A 14,314-nucleotide genomic window follows, 5' to 3' on the forward strand; every position below is an offset into this window, starting at 1 on the left:
CTCCTTGGAGCCTTCTTTTGCCCTGATCTCCCTGTGTAATAATTTGAGAATATCCACGTATTCCCCTTTCCAAATCTTTTCTTTTGTGGCCGTTGTTAAATGCGCCCCCAGCGGCTTCGCCGTACCCATGTAAGGCAACCTCGCCCGTTTCGATACCGGCTCTTTCTCCTTCTCCCCCTTTGCCTTCCCCGCTTTTTCCCCGCCAGCCAGTTTCTCTTCATCACCCGCAGCCACTGTACCGCCCAGCGCGCCGTCCGTCGACACCCCCGTATCCTGAACATATCTCCCTTTCAACAAGCGTACTGATTCCTCCCTCGCTTCCGACGCAACAGACACCATTGAAACCGCCGAACTCTTACCTGGAGACAAAAGCGGTGGCCGCTCCTGAACCTTCCGCTGCTCTCCCAATCTCTCCCGCGCTGCCTTCGACTGACTGTTCACCTGCGACACCTGTAACGACTGACGGACAGGGTTAGCCACTCCCCGCCCCTGCCGATCCCACCATTCGCTCTCACTCCCACTAGAGCGCAGCTCCCCTTCTTCGAGGGTCACCACGGACCTCCTTTCCTCTTCCTCCAAACTTTTCTTCCATCCCTTGACTCCACTCCCTTTACACTGTGCACAACCCGCAGCCTCTCCGCCATACCGCCGTTGTCTTACCGGGCCCAGACGTTGCTCCTCCCAAGCTGCGGCGTCAGGGGGCGCATCGCCCACACCACCACACAGCCTCGCAGAAGCGTCTGCAGCCCTCCTCCGCCGACCACGCCGTCCTGATGACGCCATCCGGCTAGCCGCCCTGGGGCTAGCCTTCTCTTCCTCCCAGGGTGATAGAGCCGCCCTTTGCTCTCCTGGGTCATCATCCTCAAAATCTAGTGGCCCGTGTCCAAAAAGGTCTGGTGTACCGGGTGCACCCACCCTACCAATTAACTGACCCTCCCCAAAACCTGTCTCTAGCACCCCTTCCTCTTCACTCACGCTGCTACTTACCTCCTCTCTAGGCCTGTCCCCGCCCAGTGGACCCGTGCCCCGTCCCGGGTTCCCAGCCTTGACTGCCTTGGAGGGCCCCTCCCCCGCTGACTCCACCTCACTCTCATCACTCCGGGCCCCCCCATCCTCCTCGCTGCTCCAAACTAGCATGGTGGGCCATTTTGAAGAAATCGGGACCAAAGGGTCCCTCTGCTCCCCAGATTCAGTTGCCATCCCTCTACCCCCTTCCCCCCCACCCGCCGCCGTGTGCCAACGAGCTTCCTCTGCCCCACCGTCACCTCCCGGTAAAGAGCTAGCCACTGGCCCCACCCTGCGGCCTCCATAGTGTCTGGGCTGCTCGTCGCCCTTATTTTTAAGACATTGATGTATGGCGCCTGGCCGCGCGCCGTAACGCCGCACCGCCGGGCTGCGCCGAGCCCTGCCGGCGCTCGCGCCCGCCCTCTGGCCCCTCCCTGCTTCGAGGGAAGCCCTCGGGGCTTCCCTAACTGGGCCGCCCACCGCACGCCCTCGGCCCGCCCTGCCTACTCTGGGGCCCGCCTCCCTCCACCCCCGGACCTTGACCGCACCCACCTTCTTCGGATGGGCTTCACGCGGTGGGGAGCATGCCGCGACCGCTGCGGCTACTCCGGCCAAAGCCCGGCGCACCGGGCGACCAGGCAGTAACGCCTCCGCCACCAGTAAGTCCAGGCGGCCTGCTTCTCGGAGCAGCGCCAGCGCCTGTTGAACTTTATTCTCCATCCCGTTGAAAGGTAAGCTCCGCACGCCCTCCGCGCTACTAGGCCCTCGTTAACGGTCCTCCTCGTGTCCTTTCTACCTCCTGAACCGGTCCTGCCACCTATACTCCGCTCCACCTCTAACCGCTAAACCACCAAAATCCTGCACACTACCTGACTACCAAAGTCTACCTACACACAATAACTAGCCCTCAAAATCCCACTTAAAAAACAACCAAGCGGAGCCCAGACTAACGTCCCAGCCACCAGGTCACCTTTACAAAATGGTGGCTATGGACACAAAATGTCCGTATAAATAAGCCCCCCGCCCATCCTTTAACTGGCACCCCCGACGCCCAACCGCGTCGCGGGTCGTGCCACCTCCCCCAAAAACCCGGGGGGGGAATTCCTCGTGCCTCGTCCTCCCCCCCGAGGCCCCATTGACTGTTCACCTGTTCGAACTCCTCGAGGCCCACACATTAAGATCAGGTACTGGCACCGCAGCATGCGCACTTCCCAGAAAAAGCCAGCATTCTAATCTGACATGCAAATCAGACTCGTCACCATGCCAGGGCGACCAAGAATGTCCAAGGAAGATTCTGCATGCGTGCCCACAATCCTGCTTGCCAGATGACAGAGAACAAATGTAAGCTGCAACAGGCCCCCTTCTGCAGTTCGTTAGCAGTCGGCAGATTGCACAGAAATGTTCATGTTTACCGTTTAATTGAAATGTCGACAGTTGAGGTATGCGTTGGAACACTAAAAGGGTTTGGAAGTTATTGGAAAAAATCGCCAGAATTCCTGCTTTTCTGTCATCATGAGTGGTTAGGCAAAGGGCTGTGCTGGAGGTAACCGTGCCAAAGTTATGGAACACCAACATATGTGCAGCCTTTTGGTTATTCACAAACATTATCCACAGGCACCCTACCCTGGATGCCACGTAAATCTACTCCCAAAAAAGTTCGGTATAAGTATGTGTGCATTGAGGGACAGGCAAGGAACCACAAGTAAAATTAATGGAGTAAAGGGAAGGAGAATCAGTAATGGAAAATATAGTTTCATGGTGAAAAAAGAAAAACAAGCATTTGCAATGCACTAGGGTCTCGCATTTGTCGGAGTTACAGCTGTTGTAAACTTCCAACCGGATTTTTCCTGAATTTAAAGAAAAAAACAGCGCGATTGCGCTGTACTGTTCACACAAAGTGCGTTTATTAACATAACCGGCAAAAGTGCGATTAACAAAGCGCTCGACTTCTGCACAGCGGGATCGCATTCCTAAAACAGAGAAAAAGTAGTCCACAACCACAGCGAGCCTCGCATGTTTTCCGTACTTGGTCGCTGCGCTCGAGGAGGGCTAACCACGGAAAAGGCATGACGTATGCGTGCCTTCCACCAAACAAAAGAAGCGGATTCTAACAGGCAAGCCAACTTGCCAATGAAAGACACTGACGTGACATCGTCTGGGCTCCGAGCCCTTTTCTAATACCTAAAGCGTCTCGCTAGCGATACGCATGCGTGAGCGCATGCGACGCAGGCTCGACCCTAACAATGCAAGTGCAAACGCAGAGTGCACTATATTTACTTCTGCAGATTGTCTGCGCTGTGGGTAATGTGTAGGAGTAAATACAACTCAGCTAGTAGTTATATAGTGCAGGTTCACAAAGTTAATTAGCACTTAAGGGTATAGATGTCCACCAAATGAAGCTGGTGCTACTGGCAGGATGAAATTTCAAGTTTATATCAAGTGGGATGTGTAAGATATTTTAGTATCAGTTGAGAGGGGTGAGAAGCGACCTTAAATAATAGTCACAGTCCTTTTCAGGGTGAACCACTAAAGTCAATAAACCTTTTCTTAACTCTCTGGCGGCCTGGCACAAAGCAGTCAGACTTAATTTTTAGGCCATGATTAAACCATTATTCAGATCTCAAACAATAATAAAGTGGAATTGCAACCCAAGAAGAGTCCCCAAATCAATTCAGAAAAATATTTTAATACACAAAATGATACCAAAATGACAAACATCCAATAAGTAGAACCAGAACATACATTTTTTAATTTTGAAAGAAAAATAGCGCCAAAAAGCACACAGCATCAGCCACAGTTATCTGGTTGCACTAGACCAGGTCAAAGTCAAAAGGTAAGGCCCACCGCAATGGATCACGGGTTGGATACAGGGACCAGGTTTATCCTGGTGGAAAGTTTTCCTTCAGATTTAGAAACATTTATGGGGGAAAAGTAGTTGTGGACAAGTTGCTGGTGGGGCAAGCTGGATCCGAAGCGACACTTGGTGATGGTGGGTTCATGAACGGAAGGGTCCCAGTCCAGTAAATGATGAAGACAGGAAAGCTACGATTGGGTGAAGTCCAAAGTCTGTACTCAGGAAAGCCTCAATATCGATGGAATGCTTCTCATGGTTGGTCCTGATGAAACCATCACGTCCGGACCTAGAAACTTTTCTGCTTCTTGCTGGCCTGCTCCTTCAGTGGGGCAAGCTGAGGCTGATTTTCTCTTCAATGTCATTAGCTGTGAGCTCAGCGGGAACCTCAGTCTCTGTTGTTTCTCCAGGCAGATATTTGCCAAAACGTTTCTAAATCCTTCTTCTTGTAGTTTGGGGACAGGAGGGGTACATTTAACTCAAGCCAAGTGTGCAGAACCTGAGGGTCAACACTGGGTGTTAGGACTCACTCCAGTAGAGGAAGCAGCAGGGTACAGGACTGATCCAGTTGGTACTGGACAGCTGTGTATTTGCAGGGAAAGGTTCACTGGAAACTTGCCATGTCCCTGTGGCTCAAACAGGAGGGAAGCCAACTGAACTTTAGAGTCACTTCCAGAATCCTGCATTCAAGGCAAGCAGATCCAGTGTTCCTTCAGTTTTTTCAGAAAGCAGGGCAGTCCTCCTTCTCATTCCTCACAGGACCAGGAATGTTATGAGGAGAGATCTGTGAGGTCCAATTTTATGCCCAGTGCCAGTCTGTTGGCGGATGGCAAGCCTTGGTCCACCCCTTAACCGGTTTGATCAGTTCCTCTACCCCTACTGGCATCGTGACTAGAGAGGCAAAGAGGAGGCAGGCCTAGGTGATAGCTTCAACTGCCAGTAACAAGGTAGGTGTAAAGATGTGAATTCAACACACAGGTAAAAGCTTCACTTAAGATATATTCATATATGTATATAACACCCCATCCATCAGCTACAGCTACAGTCTCCAACTGCCCACCACAGTGTCGTCCATTCCCCATCTTCCAGATTCTGTTTCCATGACAAATTATTCTGTTCTTAGAATCATTTGTTAGAAACACCACACATCTCCCTTCCACATTGAATCAAACATAAAACATTATAGAAGAATGAAAAAACAAACATTAAATAACCAAACATAAGAACCCAACTTCCCACTTTGTACAATTAGAACATTATGACAAAGTTCTGTACCTATCAATTCAGGACATAATCTTTGAAATACCCAGGAGTAAATTTCCTCCTAGAGCTTTTCCTTTCTTCATACATGACATTTCTCTAATTACACTTATCACTACATCTAGACCCTAAACATCCTTTAGTCTCCATATTTCCACTTTCCCTTGAAGAGACCAAATTTTTATCCAATAATCCTTTCACAGGAACCACTCTGTTCATATTCCATATCTTTCCATCTGACGGTTTTACTGCATTCTTAAATAATTTGATAATTCTCACTAGTGTATTTTCACCAATTTGCACAACCAACCGGAGCTTTAATTTTTACTACATCTCCCACTTTTATCTCCTTCTTACAAACTCTCTTCCTTAAGTCAAATTCCTGTTTCCTTTTGAGCATCAGTCTTTCTTCTCTTCTTCTCCAATCTGTTTCTTCCAAATTATAATAATTCTTTACCCAATCCATTCATCCTGGACACAACTTGGTATTGGGCACTCTTCTTCTGAAAAGTTCAAAGGGTGATTTACAAGTTGTCATATGTGGAGAAAAACGATAAGCCATTATCCTTCTTAGAATCTCCTTTCTCCAATCTATACCATTTACTCTGGCCAGTTGTAGGCTCTCCTGTATATATCAATTGAATCTTTCCACAGCTCCATTTGTTTCTGGATGATAGACTGCAGATTTTCTGTGCAGAATGCCACAACTTCCCAGATAATTTTCAAACTCTATTGAGCAAAATTGAGGTCGGTTATCGGATAAGATTATTTTTGGAAAACCTTATTTCCTAAACATTTCTTCCAAAAATAATTTCACACCGTAGGAAGAGATATCATACACATTTTTAACCTCTACCCATCTGGAATACAAATCTATCAATACAATTAGGTACGGAGTAGAATGTTCATTTTGCAAAGGACCAACAATATCAATTGCCTCTTCTTTCCATGGTTTGTTCTGTAGTTTCCCACAAACCATAGGTACATTATGAGTTTTCAATATCTTGTCACTACACGAACACTCCCAAACCATTCATTCAATCTCCAGATCCATGCCTGGCCACCAAAAATTGGCTCTCAAATTTTCTTTAGTTTTCACAATTCCAAGATGAACATCATGAGCTTGCTCTATTATTTTCTTTCTCAAGTTGAACGGTGTAATTAACCTTGTACCTCTTAATAACATAGATCTATCCACAGCCAATTCTTCCTTTATCAAATTCCAAACTTTTCCTAGATTAATGAAGTTCCCATTTTCCATAGCTTCATTAACCTTACCCAACTCTGTATCATCCCTCAGTGCATCTTTCCACTCATGTTCCACTCAGCACCAGAAGTAATTTCACCTACATTACTGTTAATCTCACATACATCTTCTTCCAACACTAGTTAATTTCAACATTCCTCTCCCGTTTCATTAACATCAACTAATCTTGATAAACAATCTGCACTCACAATCAATGTACCAGGCCAATATATAACCTTAAACTTGAACTCATGTAGTCCAATTATCCATCTTCTTATTCTGGCAGAAATGCAATTTAAACCTTTGTTACCAAAAGCTTCAACTAGTGGTTTATGATCAGACAATACCACAAAATCTGTTCCCCAAGTGAAATGTCTACATTTTCTAAGAGCCCAGAAGATAGCTAAAGACTCTCTTTCAATTACAGAGTAATTTTTCTCCGCCCACTCAATGTTTTCGATGCACACGCAATCAACATTTTCTTCCCATTATCCTCTTGCATGAGCACAGCTCCCAAACCTTTTGCATTCGCATCAGTGACAATGAACATTTGCCTACCAGGTTTAAATGCTTGTAAACATGGTGCACCCTCTAACTCTTTCTTTATCCCTAGGAATTCTTCCTCACATTGCAGGTCCCACTTAAACTCTCTACGTTTTTTTAAACAGATTTCTCATGTTCACTGATTTTTCTGCCAAGTTCTTTATGTACCTGCCGTAATACTGAACCATACCAAGAAAGGAACTTACCTCCTCCTTAGTCTGAGGAGTGACCAACTTCTTGATAGTATTGACTAAGTCTGGTTTGGCCCTTACCCCTTCATCTGAGATCAGATGTCCCAAATATTCAACCTCAGACAAACCAAATTGACATTTCTTTCTTTTAAGAGTGAGTCAAACTCCTGTTGAAATCCTCGCTAGCTCCGGTTGAGGTTGCCACCACATAGAAATGACTCTACTGCCAATTCTGCTCTTCCGATACCTTGCCCAAAGCAATCCAGTCGATCATCATGAGCGCCGTCGCTCAACACCATTCACCGGGTTTGTTAGTTCCCTATCTCCTCTGCACGCTGTTTACAGACAACGCCGACTGCCCGTGCTATGTTGAGGCACCAAACATCCCATCCTCGTGGCCAATGTAAAGTTGTGAATTCAACAAACGGGTAAAAGCTTCACATAAGATGTATTCATATTTGTATATAACGCCCCATCCATCAGCCACAGCTACAGTCTCCAACTGCCCACCGCAGCATCATCCATTCCCCATCTTCCAGATTCTGTTTCCATGACAAATGATTCTGTTCTTAGAATCATTTGTTAGAAACACCACAGTAGGCATCCTTTTGAGTTCAGGAAAGGGCTGGGCACAGCCCTCCAGGCCATCCTGTCAGGGGAGGTGCTACCATCTCCCCCTCCTTTGGCCCTTTGTCCACCTTCTGGGAGTAATACACATCTCACCACAGGGGAGCCATCAGGGGTCAAGTGACAGCTGAACACTTTCAGGAAGCTGTTTTCGTTTAAGGCAGGAAAATAACTTTCTCAAAGTGCAATTTCCAATATAGGAATATAAAATCCAACTTAACCATTATGTTTTATTTTAAGTTGCTATAGAAATGAGTCCTTGAACAATTTCTCCAGCTACCCCTAAACTTAATTTACCATTTAATAAAGGAAATATTGTAACCAGTGTTATCTTTGTAGGTTTTTCACATCAAGGACATGTCCTACATTTTAAATACTATGCGTCCTACCCTATGAGCTTATAGGGCCTAGTGTAGGTGTGACTTATAAATATTAAAATGGAAGATGTAGGCCTGGCAAGAGGTTTGTTTTGACAGGTCGAAGTGTCAGTTTAAAACAGTACACCAATGTTGGATTGGCAAGTCTGGAGACATGTTTTTAGAGGGTGGCGCAATGAGTGTGGCAGCTCACTAGTAGCATTTAATTTACAAGTCCTGGGTACATGAAGTACCATATACTAGGGACTTATAAGTAAGTTAAGTATGCCAATTAGGTACTTGCCAATTGTACCATGTTTGAAAGGAAGACCAGAAGCACTTTAGCACTGGTTAGCAGGAGCAAAGTGCACAGAGTCTTATGGCAACAAAAACAAGCTCAGCAAAAGAAGCTGAAAAACCTGGGGAATGTCATGCACAAGATGGCCATTTTCAATAGGTTGGGTTTTCAGTAAGTTCCCAAAGGTAAAAAGATTCTGAATGGATCTAAGTATGAGAGGGAGGTTGATTCTGAGCTTGGCTGCAACCAGTCTCAATGCTTCACCGCCAGCTCTCTTTGTGTGAGTCTTTGAGACCTGTTGTATGAACTGATGTCTTCAGTGCAATCTCCTAGAAGCATAAAGGAGCATCAACATCTACACCAAAAAGGGAGTGGAGCTATGAATAATATGATGCATTAGACTTAGCGACATAAACCACACCTGTTTTGACCCAAGAATACAGTGAGGAAAAACATGATTCTATTTGTCAAGACATTCCATGATCTTTATGATGGTATTTGAGACTCACTGCAGTGCCATCTCAGATAGCTTGAGATTTCTAAGAAACCACTGTTACTGTAATCTAACCACACTTTAACATTAACAAAGTCCTTTGCTATCTGAGTTCATAGAGAAGAGTTGAGAAAGAGGATTATACGTCTAAGGCATTTTAAAGGAAAAACAAGATTCTGACCGTTCATTATCTTAGTAGAGAATGATCTAACTATAGTCAACAAAGACAACCAGGTTCTTAACACCATTAGTTGGGATATGGCCTGGCAGTATCCAAGAGAGCCATAGGTCTTGTTCCACGAGGGAAAGGTCAGAGAAGCAATGACGTTGGTTTTATATGGATTTGATTTTGGATAACTCTGACATATCATGTCTCAATTGATGTTCAATACTAGGCTTAGGCTTTGAGGAGGACCATTATCTCCAAGTTTGAGGTTAAGGGGAATCATTACTTGGGTGTCAAAAGAGTATAGAGAACAGCGGATCTGTTATTTATGCAGAGTTTTGCAAGCTAATCATATATATATATATATATATATATATATATATATATATATATGTTAAATCATAAGGGCCATAGTGAGAACCAACAGGGGAACACTCCAGGATTTTTTTTTTATGAATTCATATAACAACTGCCTAACATCTGCTGGACTAACAGGAAGTAAGTCAGGTCAATGTAGTATCTCTTATGATATACTCCTTAGTTAGTTAAGGAGGAGTAGGTGATAGGTGGTGTGAAGACCAGTGGACAAATCTAACAAAATCAAAGCTCCACCATCACTGTCATCCCCTGGCCACTTGTAGTTCATCCAAGCCAGCAAGCACCATCAGTTAGTGCTTAAGTCTGCTCTGAAGCCAGCCTGTTTTATACCGCTCCTACAAATATAGCAGGACGTGAACTTCAAAATATAGAAACTCAGTCCTCAAATACCATCAGTAAGTGTTGTTGTATCTCGGCTAGTTCACAGTACCACATCTAACCCCTAAACAGATCAGGAAAAGATGTTGCTGTAAACCTCGAACATGACACTCTGATTCCCAAGGAATCCATGGAAAGAGATATACCTTTTCGTTAGTTACATTTTGTTAGACCTTTCATCCTTAGGCTGGTCTTTCTCCAAACATTTTGCCTGCTTGCCTCATATCTTTGCTGATTCTTTTTGTTGGCTTTGGGACTCTGATGACTTCACCACTGCTGACCAGTGCTAAAGTGCATGTGCTTCTCTCTGAAACATAATAACATTAGTGTACACACAATTGGCATATTTAATTTACTTGTAACTCCCTTGTACAGCGGTATACCTGACACCCATGGCCTGTAAAATAAATGCTACTAGTGGGCCCACAGCACGGATTGTGCCTGTCACTTAAGTAACCCTTTAAACATGTCTCAGGTCTGCCACTGCAGAGCCTGTGTGTGCAGTTTCCCTGCCACTTTGACTTGGCATGTAAACCCCTTGCCTTAAACTCACCTTTTATTACATACGTCACTCCTAAGGTAGGCCCAAAGGGCAGGTGCTATGTAATTAAAAAGTAGGACATACACTTTTAAGTCTTGCATGTCCTGATAGTGAAAAACTTATAGGTTAACACTGGGAATTCCTTTTGTTTGCCCTTATAAGCTATACTTCCTGATGGAGAAGGAGTAGCTATGTCATGTTTCATATAATTGGAATGGTAAGGGTAGTTCTTCTTTACTGGTAAAGTTGGATTTAACATTACTATTTTACAAATGCCACTTTTAGAAAGTGGACATTTTGCTGCTCCTACAGCTCTGTGTGCCTGCAGCCTGTCTCCAATTTACCTCTGGGATGGATGACACCTACACTTTGTGCATTCCCCTAGATAGCCACAGGAAGGTTAGGTATGTCTGAGTACTCATCTATATTCATCTGCATTCTGATGCCTCTTCCTGGCAGAAAGGGAGGCAGGGGGCTGACATTTCCATCTGATTAGGCAGTGCCTATCTCCACACAAAGGGCTGAATACCCCTTCTGATAGTCTGGAGCCAGGGCTAAGGAAGAACAGATACTTGTGAACTTCAAAGACACTTCTGTGAAGCCACCCTCACTTCAAAGGCACATTTAGGTACAAGTACTGAATCTCTGTCCCCACAAAATTAGATACTTCTGGACCTACAACTGGACTCTGTCTCAAGAACTGCTGTGCTGCATCAAGGATTGTCACTCTGCTGGACTGCTGACCTGGAAGAACTGTTCCTCAGCTGTGCTGCCATGCTGCTTCCTGCTCTCTGACCTTGCTGAAGGAGAGCTGTTCCTGTGCCTGGGTCACCTGAGGTGGACCCAGATACTTGCACCTGTGTCAACTGACACATCAGACCTGTTGCAGGAGTAAAATCGTCGTATTGTACTTGGGTCCCCAGCAGTATCTCTGGATCTGCCACATCGATGATGCATCCCTTACTTGCTGGAAATGGAACCTGGTGCATCAGCATTGACACAGCACAGAGACCACAGCATCGCTGGAATTGCTGAAGGACGATCAACGCATCCCTTTAAAGGCGTGGAGCAACCCAGCACATCAGCTTTAGAATCAATGCATTGCGGCCTTGACGCTTGTCTTCATAAATCAACGCATCACCATGACTGCATGAGAAAAATCAATGTATCACCTCGACAGCAGCCCTGGCATCGATACATTCACCGATCCATCCCCTCACCTGTGCTCCACATCTTTCTGTTGTGATAAGGATCAAGGTACTCTGCTCACCGGGCCTGCTTGTCTACTGAACCCATCCCGCACTCCATCGCTGTCTGCTTGAACTGTGGACTTTGCCCTGGACCGGCGCTATCTCAAGTAACACCCAAATCCCTATTTGCTTGTGAGTGCTTGTAAAACTAAACTTTTACTCATTGAATTTGTATTGTTGTAGTCTTGATGTTTTCATTGCATAACTGTGTGTGTTTGTGTGTTGCACAAATACTTTACACATTGCCTCTTCAGAAAAGCCTGACTGCTCTGTGCCAAGCTCCTAAAGGGTTAGCACACGCTATCTTTTAGTGTGTATCTTACTTACCCTGACTAGAGTGATGGTCCCTACTTGGACTGGGCGCATTTCCCTGCCAAGCAGAGACCCCATTCCCAACACTCTTGTATGCCCACGGTAAACACAAGAAAGAAACGAAAAGCATTTTCAAAACATTTATTGAAATTATCATATCCTTGTATAAAAAGGATGTGCTGTGATTTTCAGAAAGAATAGACATACTAATGTAATCAGCATTATTAGAATAGTAAGCAATATGAACAGTCCAACCATAGTAATTGTTGCCAATGTATGCGCATTCATGCCTGTACCCAATACTATCCTAAAAAGACACCAGTACAGGTTACCCTCCTTGACAGGACGGAGGTCTGAGCCAGCTGGGTTGCATCTCAGTCACAGCTCTCAGATGTTCCATGATAGTTGATCATAGAAGTGCTCCTCTCGCTGAATCATGGCATAGAAGCTGTTTACATAACGAAGTTGTTTTTTATCACACTGTGAAAGAGATGCAGCACAGCTCATTCATACTTTCTAGCTAAAATAAAGTGTCTCTTAACAAGCACACCAAGAGAACAAAACAATGACATTCTAAAATTTACAACCCTGGAACTAGCTACAGGTTGTCAGTGTCTATCAGAAATGCATATACAGCACATTCGGGCACTTAAGTGTGGAACAGGTTACCATGAAAAGGAGATGTCAACCTAAGGTGTTGAATCTAAAATGGCAACTAACAAGCCAGCCAAGCGACACCTGCTTTGGGTCAAAGATATTGTTTGGTTCTGGGAATTACAGATGTTGAGACATGGCTGTAGGTTAAGGAGTTTTCTTTCCCAGAAAAAGCAATTGGGAAGTTGATGAGTAATTTTCAAGAAATACAAAGTGTTAGACCTGGCATCCTTGGAGTGGTTCCCCCATCCTTTTGCCTCTGCTCCCTGTGTTTTTGACTGTGTGCTGGACTTTGTTTTTGCAGTTTTTTTGGTACAGTAGGGACTTTACCACTGCTGACCAGTGCTAAAGTGCAAGTGCTCCCTGTAAAATGTTTTATTATGACTGGTTATCCCTGATTGGCATATATGATTTACTAGTAAGTCTCTAGTAATTTAGTAAGCCTCAGTCGAAGAGCCAGGTTTTAGGATCCTTCCTGAATTGGGGTAGCGATGGTGACTGCCTGATGTGCGGGGGCAGGGTGTTCCAGCTTTTTGTTGCAAGGTAGTGGAAGGATCTCCCACCAGCCGAGGTCTTTCGCATGCGGGATACGTGGTTAGTGCTTGTTGAGCAGAGCAGAAGGGTCTGGTGGGGGAGTAGGAGGTGATACGGTGGTTGAGGTAGGTGAGTCCTAGGTCATGGCGGGTCTTGTAAGCGTGGACGAGGAGCTTGAAGTTAATTTTCTTCTAGATAGGGAGCCAGTGGAGGTCTCTTAGGTGATTGGAGATATATTCACTGTGGGGAATGTTCAGGATGAGTCTGGCCTCTGCAAAGGAGAAGAGCTGAAGAGCAGGAGGAGGAGTGCTGCCCCTTTGCTGTGTGTGCTTTGCTGGGTTGGCCTACAGTTGCTGCTTTTGCCTTCAATGGAACAAAGACTGGACTTTGCTGTGTATCCTGCTTGTGAAGATTCTCCAAAGGCTTGGACTGAGCTTGCCCCCTGTTCTGAAGTCCCAGGGGCATCAAAGACATCATCTGCCAGCACCTGGGCTCTTTTGCTGAAACCCCTAGTCTGCCAAGTGGTGCCACATCCATTCCCTGGGCCCTTGAAAGGAAAAGCTGGTGAACCCAAGGAGAAAATCCATGCACTGGAGCTGAGTGTAAAGGAAATAGATGCAGCGCTTGCACCACAACTGAAAAATCAACGCATCACCTGTAAAATCGAAGCATCGCTAGCTCAGCGCTGATTCATTGCTGCAGTGCATCTGGATCTTCCACTCATTGTCCCTGGGTGTCAAAACCTGCAACATCACTTCACCAACCTGAGGCCGCTAGTCTGGGAATCAACGCCTCTCTTCCCTGTGAGAAAAGAATCAATGCATTGCTTGCCAAGAGGAGAAATAATCGACGCATGGCCTGAATTGCGAGTAAGCAATCAACGTTTCGCTTGCTTTTCTGATGCACACACGCCCTTGCGGCTTTATTTTTGACACATACCAAGTACTTTGTGGTAAAAAAATGCAACCATTGATTTCTATGGATTAAGACTATATTTACTTTAAAAATACATAGCTTTGCTTGTGTATGTTTGATTTTTGTCATTTTGGTCTTGTTTGATTTAGATAAATATTGGCTATTTTTCTAAACTGGTGTGGAGTCCTTTTGTGGTGTTTTCACTATTCTACTGTCATTGTTGTTACAAATACTTTACACATTACCTCTGAGATAAGCCTGACTGCTTGTGCCAAACTACCAAGGGGATGAGCAGGGGTTATCTGAGCTGTGTATC

The sequence above is a fragment of the Pleurodeles waltl genome, chromosome 8 (genome assembly GCF_031143425.1).
Source record: "Pleurodeles waltl isolate 20211129_DDA chromosome 8, aPleWal1.hap1.20221129, whole genome shotgun sequence".
In the NCBI taxonomy this organism is placed as follows: Eukaryota; Metazoa; Chordata; class Amphibia; order Caudata; family Salamandridae; genus Pleurodeles; species Pleurodeles waltl.